Source organism: Arvicanthis niloticus, chromosome 15 (genome assembly GCF_011762505.2).
Source record: "Arvicanthis niloticus isolate mArvNil1 chromosome 15, mArvNil1.pat.X, whole genome shotgun sequence".
Classification (NCBI taxonomy): domain Eukaryota; kingdom Metazoa; phylum Chordata; class Mammalia; order Rodentia; family Muridae; genus Arvicanthis; species Arvicanthis niloticus.
Genome location: NC_047672.1, coordinates 4,969,046 through 4,986,377, shown reverse-complemented (window position 1 = coordinate 4,986,377; position 17,332 = coordinate 4,969,046). Strand labels below are relative to the sequence as shown.

The 17,332-nt window shown below is 42.4% G+C and overlaps 1 long non-coding RNA gene across 9 annotated transcripts in view; it reads left to right on the top strand.

Moving 5' to 3' along the window:
* Positions 1 to 17,332, top strand: part of LOC117720366 (uncharacterized) — a 141,525-nt gene that overhangs the window by 85,211 nt on the left and 38,982 nt on the right. For 6 of the 9 annotated variants that reach the window (XR_013103986.1, XR_013103987.1, XR_013103990.1 and 3 more), the window contains 3 exons: positions 4,317 to 4,698; positions 9,154 to 9,250; positions 11,194 to 11,713. This is a non-coding gene — a long non-coding RNA (uncharacterized LOC117720366). Of the gene's footprint in view, positions 1 to 994; positions 1,125 to 4,316; positions 4,699 to 6,037; positions 6,111 to 9,153; positions 9,251 to 11,193; positions 11,714 to 17,332 lie in introns of those variants that run through there. The other 3 variants (XR_004608323.2, XR_013103985.1, XR_013103991.1) reach the window with 3 other exon arrangements.

Here is a 17,332-nt window from a genome sequence, read left to right as displayed (position 1 = left end):
AATGAAAAAGCCCACCAGAAAAACAAACAAACAAATACATAGATGTAATAAAAATTTAGAGTTTATCTTCTCTCACTAGTAAATGCCACTGACTCTGCGTAAGGGAGGACACACTAAATGCCCTGTGGAGATGTGAACCTACAGGCTCATAGTTGACAATGAACATTCTCAGTCTTGAATACCCTCCTTCACTACAGGATGTCCATCTAGACAACAGAACTTGACTTGTGTGTTCTGTTTCGATAGGCTCTGGTGGTCTCATCCTCCTCCCGCTGAAATTGTTCTTTTTCTCCTGTTTCATCACTACTGTTACTGTTTGTGAATGACTCTCCTGGACCATCAGGTAGCCTAGATCTTAATCTTAGGAACTCAGAGTTCTTCTGCCTTGATATACTGCTAAAGGAGCCATGAGTTTTCCTGTGTTTCAAATTCATTAATTGAAGTTCAAACTTCTCAGAACATAATTACATTTGGAACTGGGACCTTCAAGGAGATGATTAAGTTAAAAAAAATGAGTTCACTAGAACTATCCCTAATCCAGTGTAACAGACATACAAGAAGAGCTCAGGATACACAAGGGTGACCATGTGAGCATACAGGGGAAGGACATCATCTATAAGCCTGAGGAAGCCCATCCACTACACCTTGGCCTTCTTCAACCAGAATATGATGGATAAGTTTCTGTTATTTAAGACACTGAGTGAAGTGGAAATTTCCAATTTTTTTGGAAACTCAGTTGGGTCCTGTGATGTTTCTCTAGAAACTGTCTTATCAGAAAATATTTTTGTTGAAGCAGACACATGGGAGGATGTTTTACTGAGAACAGACATGTGGTATTTTTCTGGAAGCTACCTGAAAAAAGGGTATATGATATTCTGCTAGAGTGGATGCTTGAGAGAAGACATGGTGTTTGGCGAGGGTATAAAACAGACTGTATGTATGGTATTGGTTGGCCTTGCCACTCTGCTTATTATTGTTTCTTGTGACTTCATAGAGAGAAATGCACCAAAGAACTTCTGGTGTTGTTCTGGCAACTTCTTGCCACTTCTGTGGACTCTAGATGATTTAGAGCCTTGAGGTTTCTTCTGGATTGAACTGCTATTGCTGACTTGTGAATGGTGTTTGTGAGTAGTTTCAATTACTGCGGCTGATTGATGAGAACCAAACAGGTGACATTCTGACAATCCAGATTGGATTTGCCCCAAAGGACTATTTCTAAATAGGTTCACATCCTCCTTTGCCTATTAACCTTTTCTTTCCACTACCTCTGGTTGGGTGGTCGGCTAGAAGGGAGGTTAAAGCATTTAAGCACACTTATTAAAGTAGGTTTTGAAAAAATATAAACCTACAACCCAGCCTGTGGTACTTTGTTATGTCACCATCAGCAAAGGAACATACTACCAACATTGGCTACCTGACAGGAGGATGGGAGGACCTTATGGATCCTGGAAGCTCACCACACTTGAGAAAAATTTAAACTTGCTGGTTTAATTATTATTCACCAAATATCTACAGTATATCAACACTGGGTGCATGCAATGGGCAGTAGGGATATAAATCCCAATAAACTTCCATGAGGGAAATACAACTTTAAACTTTGTGTTTCTCAGGTCCAAGTCATCTCACATAACATATAACATGGATCTAGAACCATTCCATGAAGAAGAAATTGACCATGTCATCCATTGTTTTATTTAAATGACTGTTTAAAAATTGTATATGGTTTGCATGTGTAGTTTTAAGTTCAATATCCATAGTGTTTGTGCCACCCTATACACAGTGGGCATGTCTTGCTGGACCAGTCATTATTGTAACAGGGTGCCCAACTGGATAAAATTGATGCTACTTTTCTACTCTGATAGCACACAATGCACCTTCGTACTATGAAAGCTATTCAGTAGAGATGAAATGTCCATATCTCTAGGACCATGAAAGGACAGCATGGTTTCTGGTTGAGCACCAGCTAGAAATCGCCGGAGACCCTAGGTGATCCTAAGCATTTTGCCATGCTCCCAGACTCCAGGCTCCTGACACAAGGCCTCAGACCTCCATAGAGTGGGTCCTTCAGTCACGTAGCACAATGCCCCATAGCCTCTCCACAGGTAGAGGGCATGACCACAAGGCCACAGAGCCTCAAGGCAGATCTCCATATTAATAAGATACCTAAAGGCTAGAGGGATGTAGCCAATTAAACATTCCTTCCCAGCCCCTCCTCCTTGCAAAAGGTATTTAACCTCAGGCCCTCTCTAAAAATACCAGGTTATAGTTTTCGTATATTTCCTGCTATGACAATAAACACAGAGAGGTCTTCTGTGGAAGATTAGGCGGCAGTTCTGTAGGTGAACTGCTCCACTGTTCCCCACGGCAGGTCCCAAAGAAGAACAGTGGAGCAGGTCTTCACCTACAGAGCTGCCGCTTAATCTCTCACAGAAGACCTCTCTGCATTCCCAGCCACAGAGACCACCAACCCAACCCAACCCAAGCAAGCCGAGCCAGCTGCAACCAAGAATTCTCTTCCCTGTGGGACACAGCCAGAGCTTCTCCACCTCCCCACTTCTGCTGCGAGCAAATCCAGCCCATATGTCCCAACTTCATTCTCAGCCCTTCTGTGACACCCCCCACACACACACACCAGTGGTCCTGAGAACCAGCTGGTTCCTGGCCGCCTTTTGGCTTGGGGGCTCCCAAGCCAAGAGCTCCGGCTCTTCATGGGGCCTCAGACTGTGCCCCTTCATCCCTGGAGCCGAGTCCCATGGTTTCACATAGCCCAATATCTGCCCGGTGCCAGCATGGAGTGAACAGTCAAATTCCCACGCCTCTGTCCCCACCAGAGGCAGACGCAGGACCCACACATCAACCCAACAACAGGTCCCACACACACTACAACCCAACACATATCAGTACCAGCTTAGCTTCTCCAAGTTCCATGGCTCAAGTATGTGGTGTTTTTAGCCTTTGTATCTTAACCCACAAGTTCTAGAGAGTAAACGAGAGCTTCAACTTGTTGACTGCAATATATGGACATCTGTAGGATACCACTGTGAAGAATTACACTGGAATTTTGATGGTGATTGGATTGAATCTTAAGATGGATTTTGGAATGTTAACTTTTAACATCCACAAAATTAATTTCCTTTAGCATGTGTGTATGGAATTTTCTTGTCAGATCTTTGTACGGTCCAGTTAACAAAGTTGAATTGGTGCAAGCTAGGAGGAAGTAGGGAGCAAAATCAAGGGACCAGGCTCAATGTTTAAGTGCCCAAGACATGCCCAGACAGGAGAGGAAGCCTGGTAGCAGTGTCCATGGGGTCCTGGTGTTTGCAAGAGAAGTGAAAAATAAAAAATAGAGTTTAAAAACATTACATGGAGTGATAATGTTCCCTGTAAGTGCCATAGACAATCTAACAAAAACCCCAGTGTGAGGCAAGGGAAAACCCCCTTCAAGTTGCATATATGTAAGACAATAATTATAGAAGAAAGAGAGAGTGGAGAGGGAGGGAAGGAAATAACAAATACTCTACTAATGTATACATTTTTCAAAAACAAGTCAAACAAGAAGACAAGACACAGGCTCAGGCAGAGGGCAAGGCTGATAGCAGTCACTTTTCTGGATAGCACTGTTTGCCTTGGCACACCTTCTGAGGTCTTTTTCAAATGTCATTCTCAAGGGCATACCACTCCCACAAGCATAGTAGATCTCAATTTGCTCTTAAAATTAATATATTAGGAATCAGAATTTTTACAAAAGAGTAGTTATGGGTGACTTCAATCTTCTATTATTAAAATGTTCAAGAATAAAAAAGAGAAATAAGACAGTGGATAACAATAGGTAGCTACCAATCACTTTCATTAGTTATTACTATATTAGCAAATTATTTCCCTGAAGCATTTGAAAGTAAAGGAGAGATGTTATGGACACTGGTACATGTCATGCCCCTAAAGCGTCAGGACAAATTCATTCAGATTTAAGAAATGTCTCCATGTAGACACAATGTTATCACCATACTACACAAAGCTGGCAGTGATCACCCCATAGTCTATGTGCCCTCAGTTTGATAGGTTATTTTAGCTCAGGTCCCTGGACCTCTGTTTTGTTTATTCTTAAATTGTGCTTTGTTTGTTTTTGTTTGTTTAAGACAGGGTTTCTCTGTATAGCCTTGACTGTCCTGGAACTCACTCTGTAGACCAGGCTGGTCTTGTACTCAGATTTGCCTGCCTCTGCTTTGAGGTACTGAGATTAAAGGTATATGCCACTACCACATAACACTGTATTGTGCTTGTCAATGGTGATAAGAGCAGTGCTTTCTTCCTCACAGGAATTTTTGTGAGATTCTGAGAAGCAGAACTTTATCCCTTCGAAAGACTCAAAGCGCTATTCTTGCTTGATGGAATATCCGTGTATGATGTGAGGGTTCTCAGAGATACAGAAACTCACACCTCTCTCACATCATCATATTGGAAGAGATGATTTGTACTAAGAGATACCACCTATGGGTAACTCTAAAGATAGGCAGCCCATGCCAGTTCACAGAAGACGATTCCCGTGTTGGGTGGACACAAAAACAGAAGCCCCAAAGCAAACCCAGTTTCCTGGACAATCACCATTTCCCCAGGTTTGATTCCTGCAAGAAAAAGACTTCACACAGGACCTTCCGGCATAAACACAGCTCCAGCTTAACTAAAACTGACATGACTAGGGTAAGCTTTTATCCAGTTTGACTTATATTTGTATCTGTCTATCTGTATGTATATATATATATATATATATATATATATATATATATATGTTTTATATATGTGTGTTTATATATATGTATATATATAATTTTTATATATATGTGAAGAAGGAATTATGCCACAGATACACACAGAGGCAAGAGCACATGCAAGAATAGTGAGATGATACCATGTACCAACTGGATTAAGATAGATGATGTTGGACTGTATTTGTTGGACTGGTTTCCATGGTAGGGTGTGGTAGTCAGACAATTGCTGTCTGTACTTTGGAAAGGCAGAGAGCCCAGTGGTTAGTTGTCCATGAAGCTGGGCCCTCACTAGTTTCAGTACCATGTTGAGAGGCTGGACACTTCAGGAAAGGTACTGATGATAAGCTCATATAGAAAGGCTGAAGAAGATGGAATCTGGCAACAGCACACACTGGCAGCAGGAATAGGCACAGTTGGTTAAGAAGCAAAGGAACTTGTGTAGCGTTCTGGCTTTTACTGTCCCAGCCCACTGGGTTGTGCCACTCACATTCAGAGTTTGCCTTTCTTCTTTGGTAACTGTTCCACATACCAATATTCTTTGGAAACGCATTCCCTTCTCCATTAGACATGCCTTTCACCAGTCATATTCATCTCTCCAAGTCAACATGGTAAAAGCAGTTATCACATCAGCTAAGGAGAGAAGCTTGGGCAGGAATCTTACCTGCCGCATCTTGATCTTGGCCTTCAGCAACCAGGGTATGATGAGTAAGTTTCTGTTATTCAGTCCACCCAGCCTATGGTGATTTGTTTTGCCACTCTCAAAGGGAACATACTAACCTTCAGGGGACATTTGAGAGGAAGATGAGCAGCCATATGGATTCTAGAGGCTCATCACATGTGGGGGAACCCAAACTTGTTTAACCATCATTCACTAAACATCTGTGGTGTATCAGCACGGGATACATGCAGCAGGCACCATTAATGCCCATGCACTCCTGTGAGGGAAACTCAACCTTAAACTTTGTATTCTGAGGGTCCAAGCCATCTCATGTATGATGAAACATTGACTTGTAATTAACTATACATTTTACTTTGTAGTCTGGTGTACTCAAATTCTATCTTTTAAAAATGTTAATCTCTGCAGTAGTTTCCAAAGCAAGACCAGTAGCACATGCACCTTTTAGGTCATGAAAACTGTTGTAATAACACACTAGTTAGAGTGCAGCAGTTTTTCTTAGCAGTTCAAAAACTCTACCCCTCATTTCTGACTAGAGAGAAAAAATGGAGAGAGAATACAAATTTAGTAATCTTGATTAATTTTGCTTTAAAAGTGGGGGATGGAAGCCTTGATGTGACCCCTGGTATAGTACAAGAGGAAGAGGCGCAGCAGAAGACCCAGAAGAGGTGAGCTCTCACAAGGCAGGTCTAGGAGCTCAGGCACACCCGTGCGGCACTCTGCCATGTTTCTGATGCTTCCTCCTAAAGTCTAAACCTCACATCACTCACCATTTGCCCTCACAGCTTTACCTGAGCATGAGGTACAGCTCTATATTTGTGGACCTTTTGTGCTTGATAAAATTTAAATAGGTAACTGTCACCTTTTCTGCCTTTTTCCTTGCTGACTTTGGGCGATCTTAAGGCTCTTAATTCTCCTGTCTTAGATCTCTGATGCAATTAACTGAGAAGCCAAACTCCCAAGTGCTCACCCTAGCATGCAGGAGGATGTGGCACATACACAGGAGGCAGCTATTTTGCTTCCAACATGTGAGTGATTCTCATACTTTCCAGCCTTTTCACCAGTGCCCACATCTTTGCACCGGCCTTGCACAGTGTGCCATGGCCCTTTCACCAGTGTCCACATCTTTGCACTGGCCTTGCACAGTGTGCCTTGGCCGTTATGAACTCAAGGAATCACACAGACATGGCAGAGAGGATGCTAAAGGAAACGGGCATGAGAAACAGACCTGAGTCTCAGTCTTAAGCTGCCAGTGACATCTGGATCCCATTTCCTCATGACAATAAAAAGGGCGTGATCTGATGACTGATTCCAAATGTATGTTTATTAGGCCTGGTCTGGTTTTTAATTTTTTCATTTTTGTGACAAGTTTTGTGTAGCTCAGGCTGATCTCAAACTTGCCATGTTTGACACGAGTCATATGTTTACAAGTATATGGACTTAAAATGATCTTAAAACTGTGACCCTAATGCTATACGTCCTAAATGCTGGAACTATATATTATAGATACTATATATTATAGATCTATATATTATAGATACTCATGATCACCCGCAGTTTCTGTTACAGGGCCTGGAACTTAGGACGTCATTCATGTTAAAAAAGCCCTATACCAACTGAACTGCATCCAAGGCAGATTTAAGAAAAAAAAAAATTCATTGTGAGTTGTTTTTGTGTGTGTGTGTGTGAATTTCACATCATGCACTGCCCTTTGCCCTTGCAACCTCCCTCCTCCCAAATAACAAACAGACAAGAAAGTATAGAAAAGTCTCATTGTGGAAGTTGTAATATTTCACAGTGTGTCTAACTATATCTCTCTGTCCACATATCTTCACTTGCTAATGTTCCTTGCAATGAGTCATTGTTTGAGGTCTCTGAAAGCCAGATTTTTGTTTTAGCCTGTACATGTTCTGTGGAAAAGTTCATGGTTAATACATTTGGAAAACATTGAACATTTGCCTTTCTGTTTTGGAGAATCAGTGTTGTAAAAACCTTGGATTTAAAAAAATATGGTAATGTAATTAAGATGAAAAAATTTACAATGCTGTTTGGATATTGACTTTTCTCCTACATTGAACATCCTTCAGTGAACAGGACATGTGTCATGGGGAATGTTCCAGTTGATTCCTTCTACAGGGAACCTGCAGTTCACAGGGTACTGGTGTTTATCTTCCTTGGTTGTAAAACTGTATGATTATTTACTCTATTGTTACTTTTGTCCTAAAAGAGACATGCCCGTAAATAAAATTCATCTTCCATGTGTTGAGATTTCTGGGTCTGGATTCTGAAGGCACATTTCATTTTGCCTAGGCAGTTGCCATGGAGGCTAGGCTGAGGATGTTGGACACAGTCTGGCTAGGAGAGACAGAGTCGCCCTCATCACTGTGAGGCTAAAGTCAGCCTCAGCATCATTGGCTTGAAGGGAGATGAGGAAAGCAAATGCCGCTGTCATCATGGTTCCGTTGGGCTTCAGATGGTAGATCATAGAGCTCCCACCTCAGAGTTTGCCTCAACAGACTCAGGGAGTGGTGTGAGGAACTCAAATACTAAAGAATTAAGACCACAGCTAAATGACTGCAGAAAATTCATCCCCAGTTAGGACGTCTGTATCACACTCTGACTCCCACCAAGGCTCAGGGAATACCCGGGAAGAGGACTAGAACTATTGTAAGAGCCAGTGTTTAGGAGCACCTGAGCAAGACTTGTGATAGGACAGGACAGGACCATTTCTGCACTGCTAGTGGTGCGTGCCATGCCCCAGATCAGGCAGTTAACATTGCAGCATGGTGGGAAGAGGGGCTAATGCGCTCCCACCCAAGTGAGTTGTGATGAGTCAAACAGGAGCCTGACTCATACCTGGCTGGATCCGGAGCAGGTCCCAGGGAGGCTGCCTTGTGCTTGACCTCGATGGTGGTGATCTCTGCTAACATCACTCGTGGTGAAGGTGTCCACTGCTTTTTTCCTTAGCATTGACACAATGGCCCCTCAGAATTCTTCTTCGTTTAGCTCAGTGGCTATGTGGGCTACTATCTCCTTTACTTGCCACTTGCTTTTTCTGAAAGGAAGCTGGAGGATCTCCTACTTAGGTTTGCAGAAGTCTAAGTAATTAAAGGGATCTTATATCTTCTGACCTTTTATGAGGGCTGGAGGGCATCTTCTGGCTCCTGTTTTCTCAGTAACCTTTCCGTCGTCTTTCCATTTTCAGGGAGGCTACTCAGGCTTCCTGTCTCCTCCCACCATATTTGCCTCCTCCCTTCTCTCTGTTCTTCCTTCTAATCTCAAATTAATTCAGCCCTGATATATGCTGACCATGGTGCCAGGTGCTAGCCAAGGATCCTAGAAGACTCATGACTATTGGTGGTTAATCCAGATGGGACAAATAAACAAACTCATTAATGAAAAGTGCTTGGCCCTCTGTAATCAAGTCTGTATAGCTCTAGCCCTGCTAAAACTCGGCAGGGAAGAAGACAGAGGACACAGTACAGAAATCCAGCTTCACTCATTTTGGAACTGGAATTTGGACTGATGGAGAAGGTTTGAGCTATAATTTGATATTTAACAGTCTTGGGGAAATAAAAAAAAAATCTCTGTCTAGGTTTTGCTGAAGCTATACAGCAAATAAAAGTCAGGTCAGGAAGACACACCAGGAGGGAAGGTGGCTGCCTGCTCACATCATACTTGGATTATAAGCAATCATTTCTGTTCTTTCAGGTACCTCAGATTCTGTCTCTCCGGGAAGCCTAAGCAGGCACCCACTGTGGCTCTTGTGCAGTGTGTTATTTGCATAGTGTTGTTACTATGCTACTTGGTAAGTTTGCTCTTGTCTCTTCAGAGGCAGCCTTGTCACTGAAGAAGGCCTTACAAGTCAGCTGTCTCAGGGAGCTGCTCTTCTGTGCATTTCCTGCATTACTTGTGATCTCCAACATCTGTTGCTCAGGGAACAGCTTTCACATCACATTGCAGTACCTAGTGCAAAAGGGACGTTGAGAAATGTTGGCCAAAAGGTCTATTAGGGCATTTTACCCAAACAAGACTGATCATTCAGGAATTAAATTGGATGATACATTTTAAAGCGTTTGACATTTTAAGGAAATATGCAGATAGCTAATATTTATTGAATACTTTTTAAATGCCACACACTGTTCTAGGAGCTCTACTGCATGTGATTATTTAATGATCAATGAGCATATATCACCAGCGCCCAAAGAAGCATGCTGAAAATGAAAAGCAGAGTAGATGCAGGTATGACTCCGTGGCAAAGCACTTTCCTTGCCTGTGCAAGGTCTGATGATCAACCACATAATGAGATACAGGAAAAGGAGAGAGAGAGAGAGAGAGAGAGAGAGAGAGAGAGAGAGAGAGAGAGAGAGAGAGAGAGAGAGAGAGAAGAGAGAGAGAGAATTAGGAGAGAGGGAATGGGAGAGAAGGGAGGGGAAAGAGAGGGGAGGAGGAGGAGAGGAGAGAGCATGAGCCTCTCTTACAAGGAAGAACCTTTATTAGAAACCCTAACTTGGGGGCTGGCAAAGTTGTTCAGTGGGTAAAGGTGTTTGCTGATAACTTGAATGTATGCCCTTGACCCCAACTGGTTGACTAAGTCCTGTAAGATGTTCCTGCCAGGCCTCCAAACATGCGCCTTGGCATACATTGGGCATCACTCTACAGAATGAATAAATGTAACAAAAAATTAAATAAAAAGGAAGCCCTAGTGTTCTCAGATATAGTGTGAGAAGCAGATGCTTACTCTTAGTTATTCTCTACAGAAGGATAATAAAGTTGGGGAGATCTGAGATGCAGTTTTAAAATTATAATTAATAATTTGGATACTTATTAATGCCACAAGCTTATAATCATTTTTATAGGATTTATTCTTCCTGAAAGTGAATTTTATTTGAAATTTTTTCCTAAGGGACTGGATTCATTCATAGACTTAATCTCACTTTTATTTCTACAGATGGACAACAAAACATTTGAAAAAGTTTTGATGTTTATTGTTCCCTTTCAAAACCAGTGCTGTCAAATGAAGCAGGAGGCAGAGCTTTACACGGGGGAGATACAATTTCGCAGCTGCAGGCATGTGGCCAGCAGACAGTCATGACACATTCAGCAGACTGCCTTTCAACTCTATTTGACGTGTCCCCCCATACACCTTCCCTATGGATAGGTGATGATCACACAGAGAATGCAGTTTAACTACAGCCACCATAATTCACAAGCTCACAGACTCACCTGGTCATAACCCTAGCACTAGGTTCACAGTAAACACATGATGTGTTAGATTATGGTGTGTTGGCTCAATAGCTGTTTATTCCCAAGTGACTGTTTTTCCAGCATCCAGGTACTTCCAATAATGTCTTCCCAGATCCTAACTGTGTTACTCTACTAGGTCTTCCCAGTGATGTCTTCCGAGGTCCTTATTATGATGTGCTCCCAGGTACTTGTGGGAAAGGCCTTGTTGAAACTCACTGCTTGATGAGCGTCTGCATAGTTCATTTCTCCTGGTCTGGACTTCAGAATCTCAAGAAAGCCATGTAAATGGGGCCTGTACATTTTAAGCCAACTGTCTATGACAGCGCCTAGGAGTGCTGGTGTGATACCCCATTCCAATGGCAAACTTGCTAGCGGGTGGACTTTCAAAAGGGAGTGAGAGTGACCTGTGTCACTACAGGCAGAATTGAAAAACTGTCGCAGTGTTATTATGTTATTAAGCACTCTGCACACATGGTGACCGTTCATATTTTTTCTGTTTCTTAGAGGAGAGTTGAGTACAGACAGACTGACTTCCTGAAGGAACAGAAGTGGAAAGGCTAAGTGTTGACTGGATCATGGCGTCTGGATTTATGGTCAAGCAGCTGGACACATGGCAGAGTATGTGGCAAGAAGACCATGGGATTAATGTAAAGGTTCATAGCTCCTCCTTGGTGTTCCGGTGACAGTGTCTGCAGTGAGGAAACTCGTGCCTCACTGAGTTTTACATTGACCTTGTTGGATACAGTTTTGCCCTTGCTGGTGTGTTTTGGAAAGGGTGTCACTCTCACGGAGACTCACAGGATTCCAGACAGATGCTGACTCCTCATGTCCAGTCTCTCCCTTGTTCCTGATGTCCTTTGTTGGGGGAGAACAGACTTTCATAGTGTAAGGCTCTGAGGTCTCTTGGAAGGAATCAAATGAAGTTACCCATTTCTAAAACTTTTCTGTCTCAAACATAGGCAAGTTTGTTTTCTCCTCTAAATTATGTTCTAAGTAACAACAATAAAAAGATCTGAGAACTGTTTCTTGAGAAAATAATTAAAATAAAAATGAAAGTGCGTTAATTTTGGAAAAAGAACCAGAGCCCAGTTTTAAATAGAACTTACATGCTGGATGTAAAGAAATAGATTGGGAGGGCTGGGGCAAGATGCATCTCGGTTCTCACGTGTCCTTGTCAGTGCTCCACCATAGTGGTCTTTTAACAACACGCAATGCTGTCCTTGGAGGCTGTGCTGGAGTTTGTGAGGACTACAGATTAAAGCACTGCCCTGTGTGCCAGGGAGTGTACAGTCTTGGTAGAAGCAGAAGAGCTTCGCATCTGAAACACTTACATGAGCATTACTGTACAGATATAAGCCCTATGGCTTTAAGGTGACAGACCACTCCACAGTGGAAGAGGGTACTGACTGGGGTTTGGGAGTTGCAGTGGGTAGGCTAATGAGCTAGAAGTTAGGTAAGACTCATAGGAGCAGCAAGTGTCCAGGAGTCCATCCCTAGGACAACTGGAAACCTCCTGTCCAACTGAGCCACAGGCTGTCTCTTCCAGCAAAGATAGGGCCTTTTCTGAAATGAAAATTCAAAATGGCATGAATGGTTGGGATGAAATGTAGTCTTCCGAACAAGGCGCCCAGTGTGTCTGCAGTGATCATACATGGACATTCAGGGCAACAGCAGAGGTGTTCGGAGGTGGCAGCAGTGGTGGGTGTGGGGTCAGGGGCAGGGATACTACTATAAAGGATAGGAGGTTTTAAAATGAAAGTCATGTTGATTGCTATGGTATATGTCCTTAAAGGTACTGTGTCCTTTAAGTCCAGTTAGAAAATGTAAGATTTGGCTCCTGCCATTGAGCAGAGGCTGTGACATCACTGAGACAAGATACATACACAGCAGGTAAGCATTAGTCAAGCCAGTTTTGAATTGGTTGACCTGTGGCTGGACTCCTTGTTGGTAAGGAACAAAGTAGGTAGCTAAGGAGACATTTGAGAGAAGATTCTCATATTAGCTTGCAACATCCTGGGTATGTCTAACAGAGGGAGTGTTCAGGAAGCGGGTAAAGATAGGAATTTGGATGAGGTGACCTCTGGGGGACAGAGTCTGGTTTAAGCCCTCCTTAGGGAATGGTTGGGAGACTATGTGAGATAAATTCTTTGAGTTTACAGAGAATCAGTGGGTCAAAGTTGCAATGGATAACACGTCTGACTATCAGAAGAATTTACAGAGAGACAACTAGAGCTGACCCTGTGCTGGGATCAGGCTGCAAGGACCTATATACTTGGAGAGGGCTTTGTTCAGACATGATAATGGCAGGAAGGTTTGTCTGGGAATAAATCAGAGTGCATCAACTATTGGAGTTACTAATAGCCTAGAGAGGGATCCTGAGGAAAGACTTGAAGCTGTTGGCATAAGATGGTGGAGTAGTCACAACTAGGTGGGGAAGTCTATGTGTGCCTAGCATGAGCTCCGCTTTTCAAATACTCAGGAAGATCATGTATGTGTGAGCAATGTGTGGATAATAAACCCGGCAATCCTTCCCAAGGTAAATAACAGGACATTTACACTTGGCTTTGTGCATCCAAGGAGGAATGGCATAGAAAGGACAGGCTCTTGTTGAAGCATGAGGAAGTGGAGTGGGCCGAGAAGAGAACTGGGGAGGGAACACAGAAACCAGAGCTGAGCTGGCTCCAGTTTGGAGCTATTATGATGGGTTCCTGAGATCAAAGTGTGGAGAGATGGCGAACAAACGGATCAGAAGCAACAAGAGCGTGGTGGTTAAGAAAACCAGATGCACACGCTTGTCCAGAATAGGAGAGCGACAGTTAAAATCATAGCAAGCTGGAATGTTCAAGTCAGTCAGCATGTTTGCCAGGTAGCAGTGTTGGACTGTGCATGTGTGTGCATGCACACAGACACACACACACACACACACACACACACACACACACACACGCGCGCGCGCGCGCGCGCGCACACACGTGTGCATACATAGGCTTTGCTAATGATAGTTTACTCTGCTCACTGAGCTTGGATATGTACGTAGAACCCTTCCATTGTCTCAAATCCCCCCGTTCCTCTGCAGTCGACTGTAGCAATAGTTGATCTCTTCATTGCGGAGGGATATTTCACTGCACAGTGGATGATATTTGTTTATTCATCAGCTGATAGACAGACACTTGGGTCCTTTCCAGTTTGGAGCTATTATGAAAAATGCTGTATGAGCACTCAGTAACTGTTTTCATGGGGACATATTTCTTCGTTTTTCTTGGGTACATGCCTGGAAGTGGAATTGATGAGTCTGTTGGTAAGTATGTGTTTAACTTAATAAGAATTTGCCAAAATGGCTTCCGCTCCCTTCATCCAACAGTGATGCATTCTTCACTTAGGTGAGCTTAAGGTCTATAAATTTTATCAGTCCTTAAAGAGCCATTTCATGACTCCATTGGCTTTTATCTATTGGTTGCCCATGGTCCGCTTCACTGGCTTCTGTACTAAATTATCTTTTTCATTTTTACTTTGGGTTACATACTTTCTTATCTTACATTCTAAAAGTAGAACTCTTGTTTTATCAACCATTGACTTTTTTAAAAGTTTTTTTTTTTAATTCTGTTAAACAAAAGTTTTAATGTATTCTTCTTTCGTGTATTACATCCATATTGTAGGTTTCCCTCCCTCCCCTCTCTCAGTTCCTCCCTCTCCATCCTCTCTTCTTCCATTTCTCTTCAGAAAAGGAAAGACCTCCCATGGATATCGACCAAACATGCCATGGTAAGATGCAGTAAGACTAGGCAGCAACCCTCATATTATGGTGGTAAAAGATAAAGAACTCAGAGGAAAATGTCCCAAAAGCAGTCAAGAGAGTCAGAGATATCTCTCCCCCCACCCCATCTGCCACTGTTAGGAGTTCCACAAGAAGACCAATGTACACAACAATAACATACATGCAGACGGCCTAGGTGAGACCCGTGCAGGCCCCCTGATTGTTGCTTCAGTCTCTGTGAGCCCCTACGAGCCCAGGTTAGTTGGTTCTGTGGGCCTTCTTTATTGTCCTTGATCCTACAGTCCATCCTCTTTTGCAGAATTCCCACCTAATATTTGGCTGTGGGTCTCTGCATCTGTTTCCATCAGTTGCTGGGTGAAGTCCCTCTGATGATGATCATCTGAGGCTCCTGTCTAGGAGTATAGCAGAATATTCGGGGTCATTTCACGGACTTTTTTGTGCTGGTCATGTTGGGTTCTATCCTAGGTGTTGGTGTCAGAGTGTTCCTGACCCTCTAGTTAGTGTCAGGTGTGGGTTCCCTCTCAGGGCATGGGTCTCAAGCTGGACCAGTCATTGATTGGCCACTCCCATAATTTCTGTGCCAGCATTGACCCAGCACATCTTGTAGGGAGGACAGATTGTAGGTTGAAGGTTTTGTGGTTGGGTTGCTGTCCCCATCCCTCCACTGGAATTCTTACCTGGTTACTGGAGATGGCAGGTTCAGGTTCATACCCCCATTACAAGGAGTCTTAGCTAGGACCACTCTCATTGTTTCCATTGCATTAGGTGTCTAGCTTGTCTCTGAGATGTTCCCCAGTTTCAATTGTCTTTCCCAGTATTCTCTCATTCCATACTTTTCTCACCTGACACCTCCTGTTCTTGCCCCTACCCTACCCCAGTCCACCAGCAACATCTATTCTATTGCCTCATCCCAATGACATACATTAAGTCCCCCTTTGAGCCCTTTTTGTGATTTAGCTTCTCTGGGTCTGTGAATTGTAGCATGGTTATCCTGTACTTTATGGCTACTATTCACTTAAAAGTGAGTACATACCATGTGTGTCTTTCTGGGTCCATGTTACCTCATTCAGGGTGATTTTTTCCTAGTTCCATCCATTTTCCTGCAAATTTCATGATGTCATTGTTTTTAATAGCTGAGTAATACTCCATTGTATAAATGGACAGTATTTTATTTATAAATTCTTTATTGAGGGACATCTAGGTTGTTTCCAGCTTCTGGCTATTGCAGCTGTAGGAATTCCTTGGTGGAATTTTTGGAGTAACTTATGTATACTACCATATCATCTACAAATAATGATACTTTGACTTACTCCTTTCGATTTTGTATTCCCCAATCTCTGTCAGCTGTTTTATTGTTCTAGCTAAAAATTCAAGTAGTATATTGAATAGATACGGAGAGAGTGGACAACCGTGTCTTCTCCCTGAGAGCTTCTCTCTATTTAATTTGATATTGGGTATAGGCTTTTTGTATATTGTCTTTATTATATTTATGTATGTTCCTGTATCCCTGGCCTCGTCAAGACTTTTATCATGAAGGAGTGTTGAATTTTGTCGAGGACTTTTTCAGCATCTAATGAGATGATTATGTGATTTCTCTCTTTCAGTTTGTTTATATGTTGTATTACCTTGACAGATCTTTATAGCTTGAAAGATTACCTGCAGCTCTTGGATGAAGCCTACTTGATTATGGTGGATGGTCTTTTGGCTGTGTGATTTTTTATATAGTTTGTATTTTATTGAGTGATTTTGCATTAATGTTCATGAGGGAAATTGGTCTGTAATTCCCTTTCTTTGTTGAGTCTTTCTGTGGTCTGGGTATAAGGCTGGCTGCAGTCCCATGAAATGAATCTGACAGTGTTTCTTCTGTTTCTGTTTCTATTTTGTAGAGTAATTTGAGGGGTATTGGTATTAGCTCTTCTTTGAAAGTCTGGTAGAATTCTGTGCTAAACCATCTGGCCTGGGCTTTTTATGGTTGGGAGACCCTCAATGACAGCTTCTATTTCCTTAGGGGTTATAGGACTACTTAGCTTGTTTATCTGATCTTGATTTAACTTTGGTAAGTGATGTTTATCAAGAAAATTGTGCATTTCTTTTAGATTTTCCAATTTTGTGGAGTAGAGGTTTGTTTTTTTTTTAAATATGACCTAATGATTCCTCGGATTTCCTCAGTGTCTGTTGTTGTGTCCCCCTTTTCATCTCTGATTTAGATAATTTGGATATTCGTTCTCTGCCTTTTAGTTAGCTTGGATAAGTGTCTACTTTGTTGATTTTCTCAAAGAATCAACTCATTGTTTCATTGATTCATTGTACTGTTTTCTTAATCTCTAGTTTATTGATTTCAGCCCTCAGTTTGATTATTTCCAGCTGTCTACTCCTCTTGGGTGTGTTTGCTTCTTTTTGTTCTAGAGCTTTCAGGCATGTTTTAAATTGCTAGTAGGAGACCTTTCTGTTTTCTTTATGAAGGCCTTTAGTGCTGTGAACTCTCCTCTTGGAACTGCTCTCAGTGTGTCTCATGTATGTCTTCAGGTATGTTGTGCCTTCATTTTCATTGAGTTTTAGGAAGGCTTCAATTTCTTTCTTCATTTCTGCCTTGACCCAGTGGTCATTCTCTAGAGAGTTGTTGAGTTTCTATGAGTTTTTAAGCTTTCTGCTTTTACTAAAATCTACTTTTAATCCATGGTGGTCTGATACGATACAGGTGGTTCTTTCAGTTTTCTTGCATACATTGAGACTTGCTTTGTGACTGAACATGTGGACAGTTTTGGAGAAAGTTCTGTGAAGTGCTGAAGAGAAGGTATATTCTTCTGTGTTTGGGAAATTGTACTGTAGATTTCTGTTAGGACCACGTGGGCCATAATGTCTGCTAGC